General features: G+C 43.4%; 2 protein-coding genes across 3 annotated transcripts in view; one reads left to right on the top strand and one right to left on the bottom strand.

Annotated features, from left to right (window-relative positions):
* LOC126562373 (26S proteasome non-ATPase regulatory subunit 4) overlaps positions 1–21106 on the top strand; it is a 363835-nt gene that overhangs the window by 145272 nt on the left and 197457 nt on the right. The gene's annotated exons all lie outside the window — the stretch shown is intronic.
* LOC126561426 (protein grainyhead) overlaps positions 1–21106 on the bottom strand; it is a 136520-nt gene that overhangs the window by 101106 nt on the left and 14308 nt on the right. The window lies entirely within an intron of this gene.

Below are 21106 nucleotides of genomic sequence, written 5' to 3'. Positions count from 1 at the left end.
TGAAACTGACCGCCAGGAAACGGTCACACACAGATCCGGTTGAACGTCAAACATAAATCATACAAAGCCACAGCGGTGGCAAGGCGCGCGGTACGATGGTAATGCGATCCGCGAGCAAGCATTCGATCAAAATCACCCTACCCCGGATAACTCCCACTTGCACTTTTCCTCCCCTAAACTCCACAACACAGAGACTGATCCACAGTTTTCTCTCTTGCGGCGCGATAGAAATCGACTGATAAGGGTGCCACAAAACTGTAGGCTCAGTTTGCAATATTCCCTTATTTTCTCCTATCATAAATCTGCCCTTGTCAGCTTTTTTTTTCTCTTCGTTGAGCTTCTACTCGTCGATCGGCTATCGATTGGGGGCAACTTTGTGTGTATGCTAGGTCCGCCACCTGGAGATCGATGAAGCGTTTTCCACCGGCTTTTGCTTTTGTCGCTACTCCTGTCGCGTTTCACACGTAAGCGAGTGTAGCGAGTGGAAAGCTTTGCAATGAGTGGATACAACAGACGAACGCAAGCAGACGCCGCTTCAAGTTGAATATGTTTATAAATTGTTTAACAGTGCAAACTGCAAGTGCGATTAATTCACCTGTCGCAAGGGAAGGAAAGTGTACACATGAGCGGATGCAGTGAGCGAAGATAAGGGAAGGCAGACGCACAGTTTATCTGCATCGTTGAATAATTCGCAAAGAAATAATTCTTGGAAACTGAACATAGTTGCCATGCTGTAGCTCTGGTTAGATACAATAAGCGATAGCATCTAGGGACAAGCCATTCTATTGAAGTTTTGAGACCCGAACAACTCAGATTTGAAGCACATTTTGCTAGTTATTGCACAAAATCAGGGAACGAAGAATGATTCTTTTCGATTTCATATACTGTAGCGTTTAGCACTTTACATTGCAAATGGTTTTAATTGTGCTAAAACCCAACACTTCAAATGTAGTTCAAATATGTTATGAAACATAAAAACCTCTTTAAAATGGCTAAGAACCACAGCAATATTTGTTCAATTTTTGTACATTCAAAACATTTATCGTATTTGTTTCTTGCAAGACATTTACTCACTTATAAAACAATCCAGTGGCTTAGTGGTAGAAATGTCAGTTACTTATAAGAAGTGAACAGGTATCGAATCCAAGATCCCATCCAAGAAACAAACTACGTCTTATCAAAAGAAAGAGAAACTCAAAGTCTCTATAAACTAACCTTCCAACTCACCCGCACACAGCACACTGACTATCTAGGCAAAATTATGCCAAGGAAAGCAGAAATAGCATGACTTTAGACCTCTCGAGGTTACATCGCCAAATAAAACAAGAAGAAGAAGCTTTCCCTCTCGCCTAGAGCAAGTGTCATAGTATGTAGAGCAACACCAACTCCGCCAACACGCGGCAGGCGGCAAAAAGGATTCAAGTGTGGTGATGATTTATAAACCATGCGAAATCGTGCTCACGTGCTTGCTGTTGTTGGTTGGCTTGCTGGCGCAAAACACAGGAATCATCCCTTCGGGGCCGGTGTGGCTAAAGAAAGGTCAGAACACGTAACGGGGCCAGTTGTCGCATGTCCGATGTCGAAAGGTTTAGCAAACATTTTTGCACGTTCTCGCACAAAATCAATGTGTGTTGCCGCCGCCGCCGCCATCGATGTTCGATGCGGCCTAGCGCAATTGATCACGATTTAGGCTGCGCTGAGTGGGATGACAGTGGACCGGCTAGGTTCGCTTCGACAAGTGTTCATATTAGCGCTCAATTATGCCCCTCCCCTCTACCTTTCTACCTCACAAACAGTGCTTTCTGCCACCGTTGAGTCCACCGGAACCGGCCACAGTTTCCCCTTTCCGTGACAGTGATTTATCGACCGAAAAACTAGAGGCGCAAACGTAGTTGCATTCCAGCAGTTGCAGTGATTGAGTATGATAGGAGAAAAAAAATACACAACACACACACACATGTATACATCCTCCCATACGGCAAGGATCCGGAATTAGCCTCCGGGAGGGTTTTGGAGTGAGTTTGTTTTTTTGCATACTCGGAGCTAGTGTTGCGCAGGGTCGTGCAGTGTTCGAACAGTTAGGCACCGAACGGCTGCAGAATGACAGCTATTAAGCTGTTACGATGCTGGGCCGGTTGTGTTATGCGTAGAGATGTGGGCGTTCGCCGAAGGGTTGGCGTTGATGCCCGATCAATTAATCATAATCAAATACTGCATCGTGTGTGTGCGTCCGAAAGCGTCCGAGTTTGAGCGATCAGTTTTGTCGTGAGCTAATCTAACTCACACTACACGCTGGAAAGTCAAATCGAGCTAACAACGTGTTGCAGCAACGTGACTATGCTTTTCCCTGTCATCATGGTGGCTCGATCGACAGGGAAAAATCGAATGCGGGCACTTGATGAATTATTAAATTATCGACTTTTTAATGAATGAATGAATGGATCTTACAGTGTGTATCACAGTACAGGTATCGATTTAATTAAATTATTCAACGGATAATGAGTTGACTTAAATTGCAATGAAATATTATCCAATGTTTCTCCAACGTATATCTCGTTTCAGAAACATCCAAAACGAAAACATCAAAAGAAGCTCGAGTAAAGCTTAATAAATGCCAATTTTAATGTAGAACCAAGCTCTAGATAGCGTCTAGCTCTAGCTTATGCAAATATCTCACAATTATGAGGCGAAAAAACACATAGGATATAATCAACGGCACACATAATGAAGAAAAGCAATAAGTAACACATTTCAGTGCTCTCATTGTCGGCGAATCAAAAGTACAAACCTCCGTTGCAATTCTCCGGCTGCAAAATTATCTTACTCGACGTTATGCTGCACTACCTCAAAGCCTACGAAACTCTTCGTATAAGCCTGGCCATAAAAATAGCGCTCGTTTTGTGCACCACACTTTGCGCTCCTGAATCTGCTCCCGTCAGCCGCACCGAACAATTCCCCCGAACAAACTCACCAAACCCACAGAAAGGACACAGAATCGTTGGCGGACAACCGTACGGTCGAAAACGCCGGTTGATAATTGCAGCAGATTACGGGAGCATATTTTATTGTCGTGGAAAATTTGCATGAATATTTTAATGAAATGAGCCCACGGCAGTGAAAACGGTTGCAATTCGCTTCCTGAAGTCACCGAGTTTTGCCTATTCTTGCCCGTACGCTGAATCAAACCTATGGTGTGTGCAGGTGCGACGGTTGCCATTTACTTCTTACCGCTTCTAGCTGCTGCTGCTGCAACTAAACATTTGCTTCGAAATTTGTGTACAATCTGATGCAATAAATGGAAAAGCGCACCGTCGGTTTCGAAGTCGCAAACGGCTTCCTCAATTGCTCTCCACTCGAATTGAACCTCAAGAACGGAAAACGATCCGCAACAGAGTTTACTACAACCATCCAGCTGAACACCCGGTAGCGGTACCTGCAACAGTGCGACCTAGTGCAGTTGCAACCAGCTTTCCAAATGCACGCCAGCAGCGCAGAAAGAAACGGCAAGAAAACATCACAATTTTTACTACATTGATTGGATTCCGGTTGCGAATCGCGGTAAACGCGCGGGATGATTTTCATTCATGATTTCTTGTTCGCTTCTTTATTGATGCAGCCGGCCCGCTGCTCCGGCACCCAGTTGGATTAATGCGTACTCAGCATACACACGAACGCGCGCGGGAAGGAAAGAAACTGCGCCAATTCACTACAACCGTGTCGGCTTGTGTATGCAAAGTGGCCGAAGCGACGGCAAGCAATTGCCGCAAGGAAGCAATTACTTTAAGCCCAATCATGGTCAATCATAGGTGAATCTTTATCTTTGCAATGGGATTCGAATTTCTGTGCTTTTCTATCTCTTTTTTTAAGTCTTTGGACAGCTTCCAATTTGCCTCATCAAAAGACGCCGGAAGGTAAGCAAATTCTACGAACCGATGTCCACTTACATCTCGTTGCAAAAATGTTTCAATCGAACATCGAACCGTGAGAATATTTTGAAAAGTCATAAGCATGAGTCGGAGAATGCGTATGAAAATTTAGCTAAGCATACTCTTGCTTAGAAACATTTCAGAATTTTTTGAACCATTTGTGAAAATGACGAAGAAAAAATGTGATAAAAACCAAATTTCAATACCAAAGCATTTTCAATTTGAAACAAACATTTAAAAAAATGCATAAAGCATTTAAAAATACTACACAGATATGAAATTATTTAGAGCCAAATGTAGTTTAACAAACTAAAATGCAATGTAAAGGAAAAAAATTCAATGTAATGCGCATAACATTGTATGAAGTTAACACCAAGAAACAAATGCTTAAGAATTTAATATGAACACATGAGAATAGATTGTCTTTCCTTTCATTAGTTGCAATAATTATTTGCGACTTGGAATTTAGACCTTCCGCTGTCTATTCATGATCGGTTCATTTTGAAAGACATTGCATTTACGTTTCATTAGTACCTGCCCGTTCATTTAATCCTACCATCTGCATAAAAACCCATTTCCACCAGTCTCAGTCCACGCCTGCAAACGCAATGACGTTTGTGGTCCATTAAAAGAAACAAATCCCACTGCAAAATGTCACACTTATCTGTCCCGGTTGGAGTGTAAGCCGATGGCACTAGCGAGCTCCCGCTCTATTATTCCACGGCCATTTTTGTCGTCGCCACAACCCCTTATCCTCTATCCTCGAGGGGATTACTCTAATTGTACTTATTAGTTATTGAGTGTTCGCAACCATCCTGCGCGCTGTGGTCGCTTAGCTTACCGTGAAGCCCCGCTCGCTTCGTTCGCACTTAATCCCATTCCCCGAGCAGCCCGAACCGGGATTGTCGTGTAAAGTTCCGTTCGCTGTCACCGTAATCGGACGACGCTGGACGACGGACACATGATAAGGTGTCGTTTTCCCATTTACGAAGCCCAATCATCCCAAACGTCGCGCCACTCCGGCCACTCTGCTGCGGGGTCTCACGGCTGGGAGCACAGTTTTTCAAGCGCATCCTGCTGCTGCTCCGGGCACTTGTGCGGTCACTATCGGCATGCTTTAAATTTTATCACTTTGTTGTCCGCTGGCAGTGTATCCGGGAAATCGGGAAGGCGGCGGAAAAAATAATCTGCCCTTCCCGCACGTTCGCTAGATTCACCATCATATCGCGTCTAATAACGTTCACGGCGTTACGACTCGATCAGCGAGCTTTATCTTGGACGTTGTGCAAAATGTATTTCAATGAAACAAGAAATATCACGATACCTAATCACCACAGGCGGATCTTTTTCTAATATTCCCTTTCCGCGCCGTTGCTCGAGCTGCCACACACCGTTGCAAGCAACACGGTTTTGGAATAACTGCTATTTTTTCCAGCCGGATATGTCAAAGGTTAGCAATTACCGTGAATCGCTCTTCGCACACTATCCCGCATCGGTGTAGATTAAGCGAAAAATCCGCTAGCTTTCCGCTGGCACAACTACTCCTCCACCAATACCCCCAACACGGAACATTATGGGAATGTTTTAATAAAGCGAAATGCTTTGCCACCATCGCGAATCTTCATTGCGAACGCATCGATAAATGAAAAATCGCAATATTAATAATTTCCTCCTACCATGCATTCTGCATTCGCGCGCTCTCGCATTTCTAGCGTTCTGGAACTGGTTTGCATGGAATAGTAGATTCGCTATTCGCGCCCAACCGACACACACTCGCTCGCGAACCGAAAGTCGATGGCAAGACATAAACCGACCCCATAGCGGCATCCGCGCGTTAATACGCCCATAAACGTCCGGCGCAATCGAAGTGCGTAAAAGTTTTATGTCCCCAGTCTGTGGCCGAATGCTTGCTCCGAACATCGGGGAAATCGAATCGGGCTCTTGCAAGGATGGAGCGGGAAAAAGGGGGCCTTCTTGCGCATGCATGCTATCCCATCTGCAAATAGTAATTTTCTCATCAACACGGTGAGCTTTGGAACATGGCGAGGGATGACGATGTTGAAAGTTATCAGTTTTGTGCGATTTTTTTTTAATGCGATTCGATGCGATTAACTTACAAGTGGAAGAAACCCGTTAAAGGATTTACTGACTAGTCGACTGATTTAAAAGTCGTCAGCAAATGCACCGCCAAACGCAACAATGAGAAGAAAATGAAGTGTAGACAAATTATTCGACTCTAACGATAAAAGCTGCTAACATAAATAAGGTGATAATATCTTTTAATACCCACTTTTAGTGGATTAGTTACATGACACGTTATATTATACTAGTTATAATGGAATTTACGGTCAATCAGTAGTAACAGTATCGATGGTAATGCACTACTCAGTCGGCCTGAGTTCAAATCTCGACTACTCAAAGCTTGGCTTCCTTACTTTAATTAACCTTTGGCTTGAATGTCAGATCTGCGTACAGTGAAGACTGCTGCTGGAACTGGCCTGGTCACTAGACCATATACTCAAAAATGTATGTAGCATATGCGCAGTATGTTTTGATCATCTTCACTCTACTTATCGAAATCTAATTGTGACTTGAGCTCTGTCACTTTTCTCCTTCCAATTAACCATTGATAGTGCATCAGGGCTTCATCATTGTACATCCCTTTCTTCCATCACTTCACCACACCTAGTCCAAAATCTCTCCCTTAGTACCCGGAGCTGCCGTAAATTATAGACATCCCTTCCCCGTTCATTGAAAAGTCTATTACGGATAATAATCGTTTAGCCCCAAAAGTGTACAATGGCCGCCAGCCAGCCGCGGGCCGCCCTTACGAGAGAAAATTGCAGCAGAATGTTATGCCCATGTTTGTCGGAAGGTGCCCCAAAGCTGGCAGCAAGCGCATCCACCGCTACAAAAGCATAAGCCCGCTCAACGATGTCCTCGTTTGGTTGGCCAATCCCTCCTGCCATCGATAAACACAATCGATACCATACAATTAGCTTTCATCAACTGCTTGCAGTATCCAGCTGGATCTTACCGTGGAACGTGTGATGACTGAGTAGCTTGCTGTTCACGCGGATGGCCAACGATGACAAACAAAGATAGTTTCGATTTTTTTATTTTCGGTCCTCAAGCGCTTGCACTGTTGCAACATCACGTGTCTCGTCAACTGGCCCGCGTTTATATTTTTTTATTCCCTGAACTGATAGCTACTGTGTTGGTCTTCTCACGTTTGTCCTTCCAGACAGCACATAGATTTATTTGTAATGTGAAGAAGATTTTTTTTTACATTTCTGCTATCTCCTTTTTTCCATGGAAACACTTCTCCTGGACTGTAAACGGTCAACGGAATTTGGACGAGGTATTTGTAACTCTTTCTTTCTCCTCCCCACGGATTGTGTTCTTGGCGTGGAAAACCAAACACGGTCTTCCAGCGAAAACCCACGTTTTTGCACCTGCACTGTCTCACACATCCGAATGGAATGGTTGGGCATATCTACGTTTCTACAGTAAGCAGAACACCATGCCGAAGAATGATCCCTTCGTTGGCCGTGCGTGTTTAGACCCAGCTAGCAGAGCCCCGTTGGGGCCAAAGATTGACAAATGTATTTCAATTTCTGGAAGACAACGCAACTTCTGCGTACGATGAAGGTATGGAGGTGTATGGTTTGCGTGCTTCAGTTTTTTACATTGATTTTTGTCTTCCCTAGTGTGTCATTTTCTCCTTCCCTTCATATGCTATCTGCTTTCATTTTGGCACGACCTACGTCAAAATATACAGCAAAGCGAAGAAAACAACACAACAATACGGCCAGCCATCCAAACGCAACTCACATCAGGGTTCGTCGCTTCACTCAAGTCTTTCGTTCTGTAGCATTCAACGTTACGTTTTGAATCACCTTTTCAGCATCACGTAAGCTTATTAAAGTGTTACAAAAACGTTTGCAGCCAAACGGACCGTGCAGCGCAGACAAAATCAAACGACAAGTAGAGATGTAAGCGTATCCTGTCATCGTGCGGGAAATGTTACTCAATCGTTCTTCCGTTCTGTTGCTCTTCCAAAACATCAATACATCCAATCGCCCACGGAATTTTATCGGGCAAGTGCTGGACAGAGACATTTTGCACACGTACACAGCTCACCTATAGCGGCAGAAACTTCCTCACTCCGAAGTTGACCGGACAGCAGCCCATCCACTGCTGCCATCATTACCCGCTGGTAAAAGAACAGCTACCCTTCCGCCTAGCGCGTCTCATTTCATCCGTCCACTCCCACCCCCCGGGGAGTGCGGTGATAATGAGCGAAATCTCGCAAAAGCAGTCGCGAAGGACATAAAATATTATTTAAGCGTTCGCCTTATAAGTGATTAATTAATGCAGCATGCATGTTCGCAAAACCCATACCCAGCCTCTGCCTTCTTTATGCTTTGGCTCGTTTTGTCCGTTTTTGAACCGACGGCGCAAGTGCAGCACGAGAGAACACCGATGCCAAATAGAATCGATCGAGTCTTCCCAACATCGACTTAATTAGCACTAAGCAGGGTAGAGCAGTACTCCCCCGGGAGCCGATATTGTTATGCGCTACAGCTCCCCATCCCGAGGGCTTCATTCATTCAAATCAATACGCGTGTGGAGAAACCATTTTCGGGCGCAGAGGTTGTCGTTTTGGTTAACTTTGGCGTTCGGCATCGGATCGTTTGCAGCATTTTGCTTCATTATGCTTTCTTTCCGAGGGCCAAATTTTAAGGTGCGTCTTGGCCGATTGAATGAAAATTAATGCATACTCTCTCGTGTGCTGAATTAGGAGCGTAACGGTCAGACCGTTGACGGCATAGAGCTGTGAGATGAACATTCATGTGAAAGCGATATTGATGCGCAGACTGCCTGCAACTGGGACAAATTTATGGAAGAAAATCAACACAGGAGAGTTTATTAAGTTTCAAAAATTTTAAAACAAAAAACTTTTTTTTAATAGTGCCGCAAATGCACTACAGTTGCCCAGTCGGAGCGTCAAGAGTCAAGATAATCAATCACTGTTCATCATAAGCAGGTGTTGGAAGCATCAGATCAACCTACATTCGATTGACATTTGAAGGTTTTTGTTAATGCAAGCTGCAAATGATGCACTCCTCATCCTTATGGCCGTGAGTAAGATGCAGCGGTAAAAAAGTCTGACATTCGTGTATGCCTTGGTGTTATGACAGCACAGTCAAGGCTACATAACACATTAAAACTTCTTTTGATGCATTCGAAAAAGCACCTCAAACATTCCCAACCTTTAAAAAAACTCCAATTTCTGTACACCCGCAAGATCAGTGTACCGTACTCGGAAATTGCGATCACACTCACCCAATAATGAAAGTGTTAATTGGATCAGCACGCAGCACATAAAGTAACAGTGACCAATGCGCTCGTCGGTGAACGTAACTGCCGATCCGCAAACATTGTTCCCTCTTAAGAACTTTCCAAAGTGAACGTGTGTTTCGCCAAGACTTTTTTTTTATTTATTTTTGTTAAATTTCCAACAACGCTCCTTTACAGGCTCTTCTCCTCGCTTCATAGTAGCTATTATCCCTTACCCGGTTCATGGCGTACAATCACTTCTTCCCTTGCTGTAGACCTTTTAAATCGAACGTAAGGAAAAGGGATGCTTCAGCTGCAGATCGCCCTCGAAAAGTGAGCGTCACCGATGATATTACACAACACCGAAAAGGAAACCCATCGGACGCCAGGACACACACGACACGATCAGGCCTGTACCAACTGTCAGAAGGATAAATCCCCCTGGTGACGATGCCCTTCCAAGCTACAAGCTCCAACCGGATCTCCAGCCGAAGCGTCTCCGAAAGTGCTTTTGCAATGATTTATTTCGTAGCGCCAGCGCTACAAGTTTTGCGATGTCCAGAGCATGAATCTCGTTAAAATTGACTATCAAACCACCAGCTAAAGTAAGGAGTTTTTTTTGTTAATTCTTTTCTCTGGACTCTACAAAACACAGTAAGTGCAGAAAACAGTGTTTCCCCCGCTTTAAACAAGTATATTCAAAACTTGTGGCTTCGTATCAAGCTGGCAGCACCCGAAATATGGGAGCGAAATAATTGCCCCCACCGTTCGGTTTCGGTTGGATCGGCGAAACGGCCACATTCGAGGTGCCGTGTTCGCATCCTCGCACAAAACATGGGAGCGCTCTGCCGATCGGTTATTAATGAGGTTCGAATGGGTTTTTAATTAAACGTAATTCCAGGGTGCGTCTGGATCGGGCCCCGTGCTGAGCGGGAAATGGAATTGCGTTAAGGGAATGGCGATTTTTTTTTCTTTTCCTTGCAAAATCGAAACGCCAGAACGCGCCTGCTATAGATATATTTTTTGTAAGATTATTTTCCTTCACCCCTCACCACTTCACAGTGCAGCCTCCAAACCACCGAACCCTTCGACTAATGATTAACCCCGGAGGGAGTTGGCCGAGACGCACTATTCGATTCGCGTCGACGTTTTGTCATTACACTACACTCGTCACTCGGCTATTACGGACAGGCGATCTGGGATTGTCTGGGATTGCCATCGGTTTCTTCGGCCGCTACTGCTGCCAAGCATCGTTAGAGGCAACTGGCAAAAGGAAAACCGATTCTCGCCAAGAGGATCGATATTTCAGGGCGCCAGAAACATTGGAACACTTTACAACGGAACGGTACAAGGGCCTGTATGTCCGTATTTGGCAAAGCACAATCTCACACACAAAACGGATTCCCTTCATTTCCGTTCCTTCGGGCGGGCTCTTGTCTTTAGCGATATCGTGTTTGCAAATTGCCGATTTGCATGGATTATTGTAATTAGCTTACGATGAGAACGGCGGTTCGTGTTTGTTTGTATGTGTGTGTAAAGCGTTTTGGAGTTGAGCATTGGGTTCCACACAAATGAACAACGCAATTTTAACAGGTGTTTATATGCTTCCCATAGCTTTTCGGGCCATTAGTTAAGCAATTTCATGACGATGAAACACGGAACAAGTAGTAATCAAAACAAAACAAGATTATTGAGTAGAACGTAATGAAAAACGCGAAACTCTGCGAGACAACGTTAATCATAAAATCAAAATATTAAGAAAACAAAATTTAATAATCATAAGAAAGGAAAAACTATAAAAAAGAGATGAAAAAAGGTAAAGTCACAAAAGAATATAAAATGATACATACCGACAACAAAAAGATAACTTTGAAGACAAAAATAAAAACATTAAACCAAAGCAAATAAATACAATCTTAACAGCTTAATAAAACATACAAAACGCTACGATAATCAACACAATTCCGTATGAATACAACCCATTAGCAACATACAACAAACAAAACTGTTTAACAACAATCAAGAATGCGGTTGTTTCTCGGTACCAAGGAGCACGTGCACCGTAATTTAATGGGGCGGGGGGAAAAGGGAATTGCTGAATAAGAATGGTTTTTTGTAAGATAGAAACTACTCAAAACAATACACTCGCTAATCATGATTTATTACTCCCTTTTAATCCACTCCCCAGCTAGAAGCAGATCATGGCTGAATGGTCAAATCCCGCTCGCTTGGAACATGCGAGCCGGTGGCGTTTCCCGTTGTTGCGTGACGGACCGTTAGTCATGTCGCATGCCAACACGTTAGCGATAAGCAGTAAGTGCTCCTGTTTATTCAGCAGCAACAGCAACCAACCAGCAGATTATTTGATCAATCACTTCTACTGGGCGGGAAAGAAGGGTTTTTTTTCTCTCCCTCAGGATAATAAATAACGGAGCTATTTAGGTGTATTTATACACAAACTCACACACAACAAGCGAGCACGGTTCCTTTGAAAGTTGAATTGTATTCAATTGAAGGTAAAAAAAGAGAATAAGTAAACGCAAAAAGGTTTCTTTGAAGGAGAAAAACTAATCATATGTGTGTGTGTGAGTATGTGAGTCAAAAAAACTATGAACAATCGTTATCGTGGTAGAGCTCCCCAGCCGTAAAAGGAGTTGGATCATTATTTGTTGTACTCGCTTTTACGGGCGCATTGGAAAAAAAGGGTAGTTTTCTCCCATTTGACGTGCGTTACAACACCCTGGCATGCGCCTTCATTGCTCGTTTCGATTGATGAGAAAATTATAGCATGCCAAAGGAAAACGGCCAAAGGAATTCAATTACCAAGTTAGCTATCGGAGCATTTTCATACTTTCCACACACACAAACAAGTTCCATCTTCATCGCAAGTCGAAGAAAAAGGGGAGCTTTTCCAAGCGGCTTACTTTGAAAAAAAAAAAGATAATCTTCCTTAAAGCCTTCATCGATGTTTTGTTTAAAACGGATTTCAATACTGACAAAGTAAATGCAATTATAGCACACCCCATTCCCTCCCACTGTTAATGTATCAATCAACAAAGAGAAGAAAAAAGATCTTGATCACATCGTTTGTCGTTGATTCACCTCTTGAGCACTGCAGCATTTCGTGTCTTCAAGGAAAAGATCAAGCAAAAAATGATTCTATATACAGCAGCAAGAACAAAAAGCTACGTTACGGTGACTTGTTCTGCTCCTATGGTGATTGAATAATAATCTATATGGTCCCAATCAGATCAGGAGTGTCACACATTACGGCCTAGAGGGAACAAATTATTGCTTAATCTAACAACGGCTACAAAAACTCTGGTATCTGCAAATCTTTATCATTCTCCTTCACTCGCAGTGTACATTAAGCCACACATTACACATACACACGTTCTTTTCACGAACAGTACGAGATGAAGAAAATATTTTTAATGGTAAACATTTGTCAAACATTTTAATTGTGTACGTTGGGAGCTGATTTTTTCGCTCGCCTGTTCTGCCCTGTGCATCTAAGTGATGATTTGTGACATTGTTGAACAGCAACAGTGAACAGCAAAAATGCAGCCACACACACACACACACACACACACACACACACACACACACACACACAATACGCTGAAGCGATTCTCTCCCGTATCGTTTTGAGGCGTTTATTTATTTACACCATTTTCTAACTCTTGCCGGACTGTTGCTTGCAAATGAAACGCAAATTGCACGGCCTGCGAGACGAACGATGGGTGTTGGGCATTTGTTTGCAGCTAATAATCCTGTTTGCTAAACAGCTCGTATCGATGACGAAGAACGGAGTAGGGTTGATGATGTGATTTGTTGCTAATTTTTATAAAATACCTAACCGTTTCGGGGAGGATGAGAAGGCAGAAAGATGGTGAGGGGAGCGGAAGGGAGGTAAATGAAGTGCTTCGTCATCGAGCGCCATCTAAAAGGTCAATGCTATTTACCAGTATGTCTCTCCGTTTGCTGGTGATAGCAAACGGACATGTAGTGACACACTCCTCGACACAGACAGGTGACGAACAGACAGAATCAACCATAACCTACAGTGTGGTGCTTGACTAATTACTGATCGACAGGAGACAACCGATCGATTGGTTTTCACCATTAAGCACACCTGATTGTATGAGCGAGTATGCCTATGTGCCATGGGAAAGCAGTCGTGCGAACGTTCTTTAACTCGCTTCTACATGCGTTGAAGTCTTTCCTTCGGTGATGAGCAGCAACAGCTCATCGATGTTCTAACGAGCGCCTGCGCACACAAACACACACAAAATGCAGAATGGAATGGAAGGATTTTCATTTATTGCCCAACTGGCGTGATACGACGTTATATAAAGTATGATGGTAATGTCATAAATTTCGAAACGAATCAGTTGGAGAGAAATAAATATGGAAATGTATGCGCCCAACAACAACACCGATACGCCATCACACACAAGCTTAAGCCACCAAACTTATAAAATGCAAATAGGCTCGTAAAAACTAAACAAAAACAACAACCATGGGATAAGTTCTCATGATGCGCAAAAGTTAAAAGCATAGCGCTTTTGCCGGCCTAGCCTTGAAGATGACCTTTAGGTCGATCGATGCGCAGCATCATTGCTTTTTAATTTGTCCGAGAACGATGTCCTCTCGAGTTTCATGCAGATTGATTCTAGGAGGATTGTTAAATTTAAAGTCACATACTCACGCGTCCAAGCCTTCATCGGCCATTTTTACTTTGCTCGGGGCTGATTGAGCGTTCGCTTACCTGTAAAGAAAAGTGGAATAAATAACCAAAACATTATAAACGATCGAACGTAGAACATCTGGAAGAATAAATTTAATTTCATAACATGCATCCTTCTCCCGGCCTGGTGACTTCCATTTTGATCGTCACCAGCATATGCATGACCAGTTTAATCACACACAGCATAGAACGCGTTGCAAGATCAACGTAGGCTCCAGACCCCAGTAGCTAACAGAAACTGTCGCCGAATGCAATAATCGTTATAATTTATATCAATTTGATTGCCCCTAAGCCTGCCGGGGATGCATCTTTTCCGCTAGCTACACCCGGGCCCGGAGAGCATTGCGTGGCAAGCAACGACAAGTGCGCAGAACTTCTCTTTAGGGCAACCATTCCATTCGACGCGCGGCAAAGTTCAAATAGCATTTGCATTTCCTCTCATTCCGATTGATTCAGCGAAAATGCCGATGGCCATTCGGAACCGTGCATTCGTACCCTCGAGGATGAATAGAATCGTTTGCTGATCAGTTAGATTAAAGCCACAGCCCACGGCCTACGCCGAGCAGTTCCCTCCCAGGGAAAGAGCAGTTGCCTTGGGTAAATGGGAACGGTTACCATAAACGTTTTATAACCATAAATAAAAATCGCCGTAATGAAAAACTCCTAGTGTGCCCTCAATTTATTCTTCCCCCCCAAGCACGATTACTATCCACTAATCGTAATCACGGCGATGATCGGAACGATGTTAAGATTTCATTTCACCTACGATTCCACCCCGATTCCACATCCACGAGCAGCGATAGCACACAACAAGGAGGTTTATGGTGGAAAATGAGCCGTAACCCAATTTCATCCTTCGTATGCACCTGCTAGTGTCATCCACGAGTAACTGTGTGCAATTCTTGGGAAGTTCCGTGCGTAATAACGAGATAATCCAAAGGCTTTACCCATGGTGGGATTGTGGTGATTAAAAATCACCATTCCCGGTAGTCACCGTTAGGTGGGCCGAGGAGGACAGATTCGACCGAAGACGAACGAATGACAACGCAGCTCTAACGGAATGCACCTCATCGTTCCTCGGGCTGGTTGAATAGGCATTGAGTGTAGGGTTGTTTGTTTTCTCTCGAAATCTCGATCGACAGCGAGCGGGAAAGATTTATTTCGAAAAGGATTCATGCTGTGGCTGAAAGATGAATGACGGCCATAAATCCATCCGTCCGATAAGACCAGCTTTCGAAATGCTTTGCGCTTTGCGGACGCAGCAAACAATCACTGGAATGTTGCAAAGGGATGGAGTGGTTTACTTTGCATTTGATATGCTCATTGATTTATTTGCCTTTCGACTTTTGCACTGTTTCAGGATAGTTTAACTATACTACTTTAGGCAGTCTTATAATTCCATTTTCTTGATTTCTAGAACCCATTTGCCATTATGCAAAAGGTGAGAATATCATTGAAAAACCCTGCAATTTGAAGCAGCGATACTTTCACCGGGGAACACTCATAAACCTATAAATCTAGTTATTTTGAATATTAAAAAATCCAAATCCATCAAATTTCCAAGAAAGAATAAAGATTATATTGAGTTCTTTCCACTAATTCTCTGATTTCATGTATAATCATCGTGAGAAAATTTCCCAAAAACGTAACGTTACCTCCTACAACACATGTTGCACATGTTAACAAAATACCCCCTCCCTCCCTGCCCACTTCCCATCCGTTGCGCTTTCCATCATCCTGCACTTTCCCCGTTAGCAAACCATGGACCATATCAGTCACGGTTGTTGTTTGATTAGCTGCAGCGCGCTGCAGCAAACGATCAGTCGGGCGTGAACACAACCATTTTTATGATCTTGCACCATTCGATTTGTGATCTGATTTATTCATAAGTGGATCGTAAAATAAAACGTTCGATCAGGGAAGGGAGATTAGTCCCGATCGGACACCTCCACCACCAGGTACCCAACCGAATGAAGGCCGTAAAAAGATTTAGGAACCGTGCATTTGTAGCGCACACGGAAAACTCGTTTCGTATCATTTCCATAACATCTTAATATTGTTCCTGATAATATCGGCCGGCAAAGCGCAGTAGCCTCTAACCAACCCCACACCTGCACACGGATCAATCCAAGTGCAATCGTAAACAAATTCCAGCGTAAAAGAAATTGCATCCCTCTATGCACAACCGGTTCCACCGCTGCTTGGCATTGGCGAGGCACAAACGAAAACCGTTACCAAAAGCATTTGTCGTTTGGCGGCAAAAGCTTCGAACAAAAGAGGCTTTAAATTCCACCAAACTCGGAGCACATGTATGGTGTAGGTTGCTTAAAAGTTTAAAGCTGTAACTACATTTTTACAACTAGCCACCCAGTTTGCAGTATTGTAGCAAATATTAAGTTGTTGTACAAGAGCGTAAATGCATGTGGCGGTACGATGAGGACAGGGACAGGATACGAATGCCTGATAACCTTCAACGCATTGGCAGTCAGATTAAACGGCTCGGGGAGTTTATTCATCAATTTGCAACACTCGGTGGAGCTGCACTACATTCCCTTGGCAGGAAGCTTCCCACCCGCCTTCGCCAGCCAACGTCGAAGCAAAATAAATGTCTACGACGGCCAGGGTATTTACATTTGCATTAGCTTATCAGATTATTTTACTGTGTGCTTGTCGAATGTATAATGCGTACTTTGGTTACAGATTGTTAAGCGTCTGATTCAATCAGTTCAGCATTTTCAACACGCCTGTAATTGTCGGGTATCAGTGTCTAGCAGAGTAATACATTGTAAGAATTTGGTTTTAGCTAGAACAGAACATTGTATTCATTAATAAAACCAGGCAGTTGGGCAAGTAAAAATGACTTTTTCGTAGATATAAAAAAACAAAATTTATTTCCTTCACTATTACTTGCCAACTACTGGACGGCGCCTGAGGACCGGAAGGAAGGTAGGCTTAATTTAGACAGCAGAAAAGAATCAGGACAAATCAGAACGATATTTCATGTTCTACAGTCCTCAAGTCTCCAATATTTTTTGTGTTGTATGTTGACAGCATAAAACATCTTTTGGAGACTACAAAATGTAATTTGAAACGCACTGTGTACCATTTGGATTCCATTCAGAAGGTCCCACGAAAAGTCTCATGAACAAAGTCTCTTGATTGGCGGAAGCTCTTGTTAGGTGAGGTCTTTGGGAGGCCTTTTTGAGTTATTTGATTTTTGACTTTTTTTTTTTAAGATTGCAGAGCTAATCTTTACTACCAAATATCTTGTAACATATTCTTACTTCTCACTCAAAACCAATGGTCGTAACCATACATTACGACGGACAGTCTGGTCTCGCGTAGTTTGCAACACATGTCATGAGTTCATACCATGTTCACTTAACCTACATTTCCAAACACACACACACACACACACACACACACGAGCAGCGAGTGATTTATCAAAATGGTTGTCGACGGTACGATTTACTGTACACTGTCCGATGCGCAGCGGGCTAGCTTAGCACCACTGACATCACCTTCCAGGCTTTCGCCTTTCTAGCCATCTAATAAATACACCACCGAACCATCGGATGGTTGATTTTATTCGCACTTACGCCAACAACAATCTTACAGGCCTCATCTTCGCATTCCCATCCCACAGTCCACCCCCAAGAACCACCGATGCAACCCGCAGGAAGTGTGTCTTTACCAGCATCATGTGTCAGCCTGGTAACCCCTCGCTTCTTACACTTCCAGCACTGTTCGTATTCACCATTCGGGCATCCGTATGCCCGGCGTGCGCGGTTGGGTTGCATGTCATGCGAGCATGATTGCAACGGTTTTTCCGTTTTGCTTATTTTCCCTTCAAAACTTTGCCAGCATGTAGGAGGCCTCCGATCCTTGAGCTTGGACGGAAGTAGGGTCAGACCAGACGGGTCGGAGAGAGGAAACGAGATACTATTTGTTTTCGAATGGTTTATTACATTAGCTCACGACACGGCACGGTCATCTTCGTTGCTGGACGTCGACGTTTCCGTGGCCGCGCGGTAGCCTGCAGGGCTCCTCAGGCCTTCGTTCCGTTCGACCAGCGCACAAGCGTGCGTGCAATCGAACTTGGCCGGGCATTGTTCATCGTTTGCCTTTATAAAAGAACACACGCTTTACGCCCGCTGTTTAGAAGACGCGAGGCTGCAGCTTTATTTTTTTGCTTTGCTTTTTGGCTGGGACCTCGGACAACCACCACGTAACGGAGGATGATGTGAGATCGTGATCACATTAGCATCGTAGCCAATGTAACTTGCCAAGTCCTTTCGAGAGAATGTTGCACCTTAGAATGATGAGACTGAAGAAAAGGGTTTCGTGTACGGGGCCGACCGTATAATCTCATCCTCCTCCCCCTCAGAAACGGTAAGCCTGATGGTCTGCCCGAAAAAGGTCATTGGGACGTGTGAAAATAGTGGCAGTGCCAAAAAGATTTTTATTGGTTTAGCGGTGCAATACGTTTTGTCGTTGAATATTTGAATATAAAGCTACAGTTGGTTTTGAATACAATAAATCTATAATTCGCAAGGTCTTTTTTGGGGGGGAAATAAAACTGCTGGACTACACTTGCAATTGTACAATTTACTACTGATATTATTTAATTAATTATTTACAGCAACCAACAGGTCAGTCAAATCATCATCCAAGAAACCTAATTCTTCCTCATAGTATAAATTCGTCACACAAAGCAATAAGAACACTAATTTGCTTGTCATGAAGACACATAAATTAGCGCACAGCTTCCTAATTCTCAGAACTGATTATCGTGTCATCAGTAAACAGTTAGTTAAGCAATCAAGATTCGTCTATAGCTTCAGATGTTAAACATCTTTTCAACTTCAAGTCCATCTACATCCGCCCAATCATATCCGAAAACGATACCCAAGGACCATTGTCAACACAAACAGCAAGTGCATTAAGGTTGATGCATTCTGGCCTTTCTGCTTCCCCGTACGATTCAAACCCCCAAAGCCGGAACACAATAATCCGGAAGTACAATAACCCTTCAGCAGCTTCAGCTACAACCCACAATCATTTCCAACCACCACCAGCTGTTACCTTTTCACACATTCAACCTTGGCGTTACCTTGCGGCACATCGTCCCTCACACACACACACACACTGTTTTGCGAAGAACAAGAACACGCGAAACCATATGCAAAATGACTCGGCCGACCCCAAACACAGTGCTGTCGGTAAAGGCAACAATAGCAACAACAGGAACAAAAAAATCCTCGTCCTCAGCTTCGTCACATAATGCCACCAGAAAGCCACCATAAACGACGATAATAATACAATCCATTCACCGGCAATTGCACACCGCCGGTTGCTTGCCGGTGGGACCACGTGAGCAGGGTTGGCAAGAAAAACGGATGAGTAAATGGATCCGCGAATAGTGGGGACAAAATGGCCTTCTTTTTTATTGTGTCTTTCTACCTGCATGCGCCAGGGGACGAAGATATTATAATGCAACAAACGCGATAATAACTTCACAAGCGCCAACCTTCTGTTTTTCATGTCTTTCTTTTTTTTTTTTTTTGTTGGTAAATTTCATTCGTATTTTTATTGTTTTATTAAAATATGCAGGAATAATTTAAATAATCGTATTTTTTGTTGAATTCTATTCACCATATAACAAATATCTACAATAAAACTGTTTATGACTTGCAACAGGGATTGATTTCAATTGCAATCAAATCGCACACGATAGACCAACAAACCGTGCATCAATCGCATAAATCCGTTCCATCTGGTAAGATTTATGTTCCACATTAACTGCAATTGCCCTCGGGACGTTCGGGACAATCGTGTTCTCCTATCCCTTCCACGCACATCAATACAAACACATACAACCGTTCGATCGACGAGAATATGTGGTGAAAAGTTATGCCATCTACCACAACCACGACAGGAACTGTCGGGAAGATATTAGCCAAAGTAAATGTGTACAAGAATGTCGCCCGGGAGAAAGGCCACCACCATACAACACCCCACTCAAATCGAATGCCATTCGATGCTAAACGATGCTGGTGGTTGGTGCCGTTAGATTTGCACATTTGCGCTGTAATCTTTTCTCTTTGAAGACATCAGTGAACGGTAGAATAAATCGAAAGCAAATGCCGATTCGTTCTGAACGTATCCTCAGTTTTTGAACGCAGAGCATTGTCATAATAGCAATCGAGTAGGCGATAAATTTCCCCACCATCACCACTAGGAAAGCAATCCACAGTGAAAGACACATTGCGATGTTCTAAACGACATTTAAATTCGTATCAAATAAATCACAACAAATTATCGTTTACTGAACCGTTAATGTGTACTATCAGCTCTCCTACTTTGCAAAGAATCGTTCGATTTTCCTGCGAAACAAACGATACAAACATCACATTCCATCTTCGGGACATCCCATCATCCTCATCCCATGGGACGAATAATTAATTTTCTTCACGGATTTCCCGATCCCCTGGACTGGACACACCAACACGCACCCAGCGAGAGAGCGCATCACAGGAGGTGTCAGTTGGGCGTACGAGGTCGCACAAAATCGCGATGCCCCCTTGGAAGTACTCCCACGACCTGGACGAAGATGATGTTTTGCGTTGTGGCATGGCGTTTTACGCCTGCATTCGCATCCTCCTGCGAAGGTGATGACCCACCAACCGGGACAAAGTAAAGGTTACTGCCGGATGCAAGGTACAACCCGGGGGCGTTGTAGGAGTGAACCGTAAAACAAAGATGTCAAAAGCTTATCGAAGCCAGCGCCGTTAGCAAATCTTCATGATTGTTGCATGAAACTTTGCAGACGCGAAAAGTAATGTGTTTGTGCATGGGTCTTAAGATGATTCATTAACTTAATTTTCTAAGAAAGGCGACTAGAACATAAAACACCTAGACAAGAAAGAAGGTGTTTATTTGTAAATAATTATGTAAATAATAATCCTTTCAATTCCTCTAAAAGAAACGGGGGTTTAAAATACAAATAAGAATATCTTGTAATTAATACTTCATTTAAAAATATTAACATTTATTTAAAATAATTTTAGCAATATTATCGAACGGA

The sequence above is a fragment of the Anopheles maculipalpis genome, chromosome 3RL (genome assembly GCF_943734695.1).
Source record: "Anopheles maculipalpis chromosome 3RL, idAnoMacuDA_375_x, whole genome shotgun sequence".
Lineage (NCBI taxonomy): Eukaryota > Metazoa > Arthropoda > Insecta > Diptera > Culicidae > Anopheles > Anopheles maculipalpis.
Note: the sequence above shows the minus strand (reverse complement) of the source record. Positions and strands in the feature narration are given on the sequence as shown.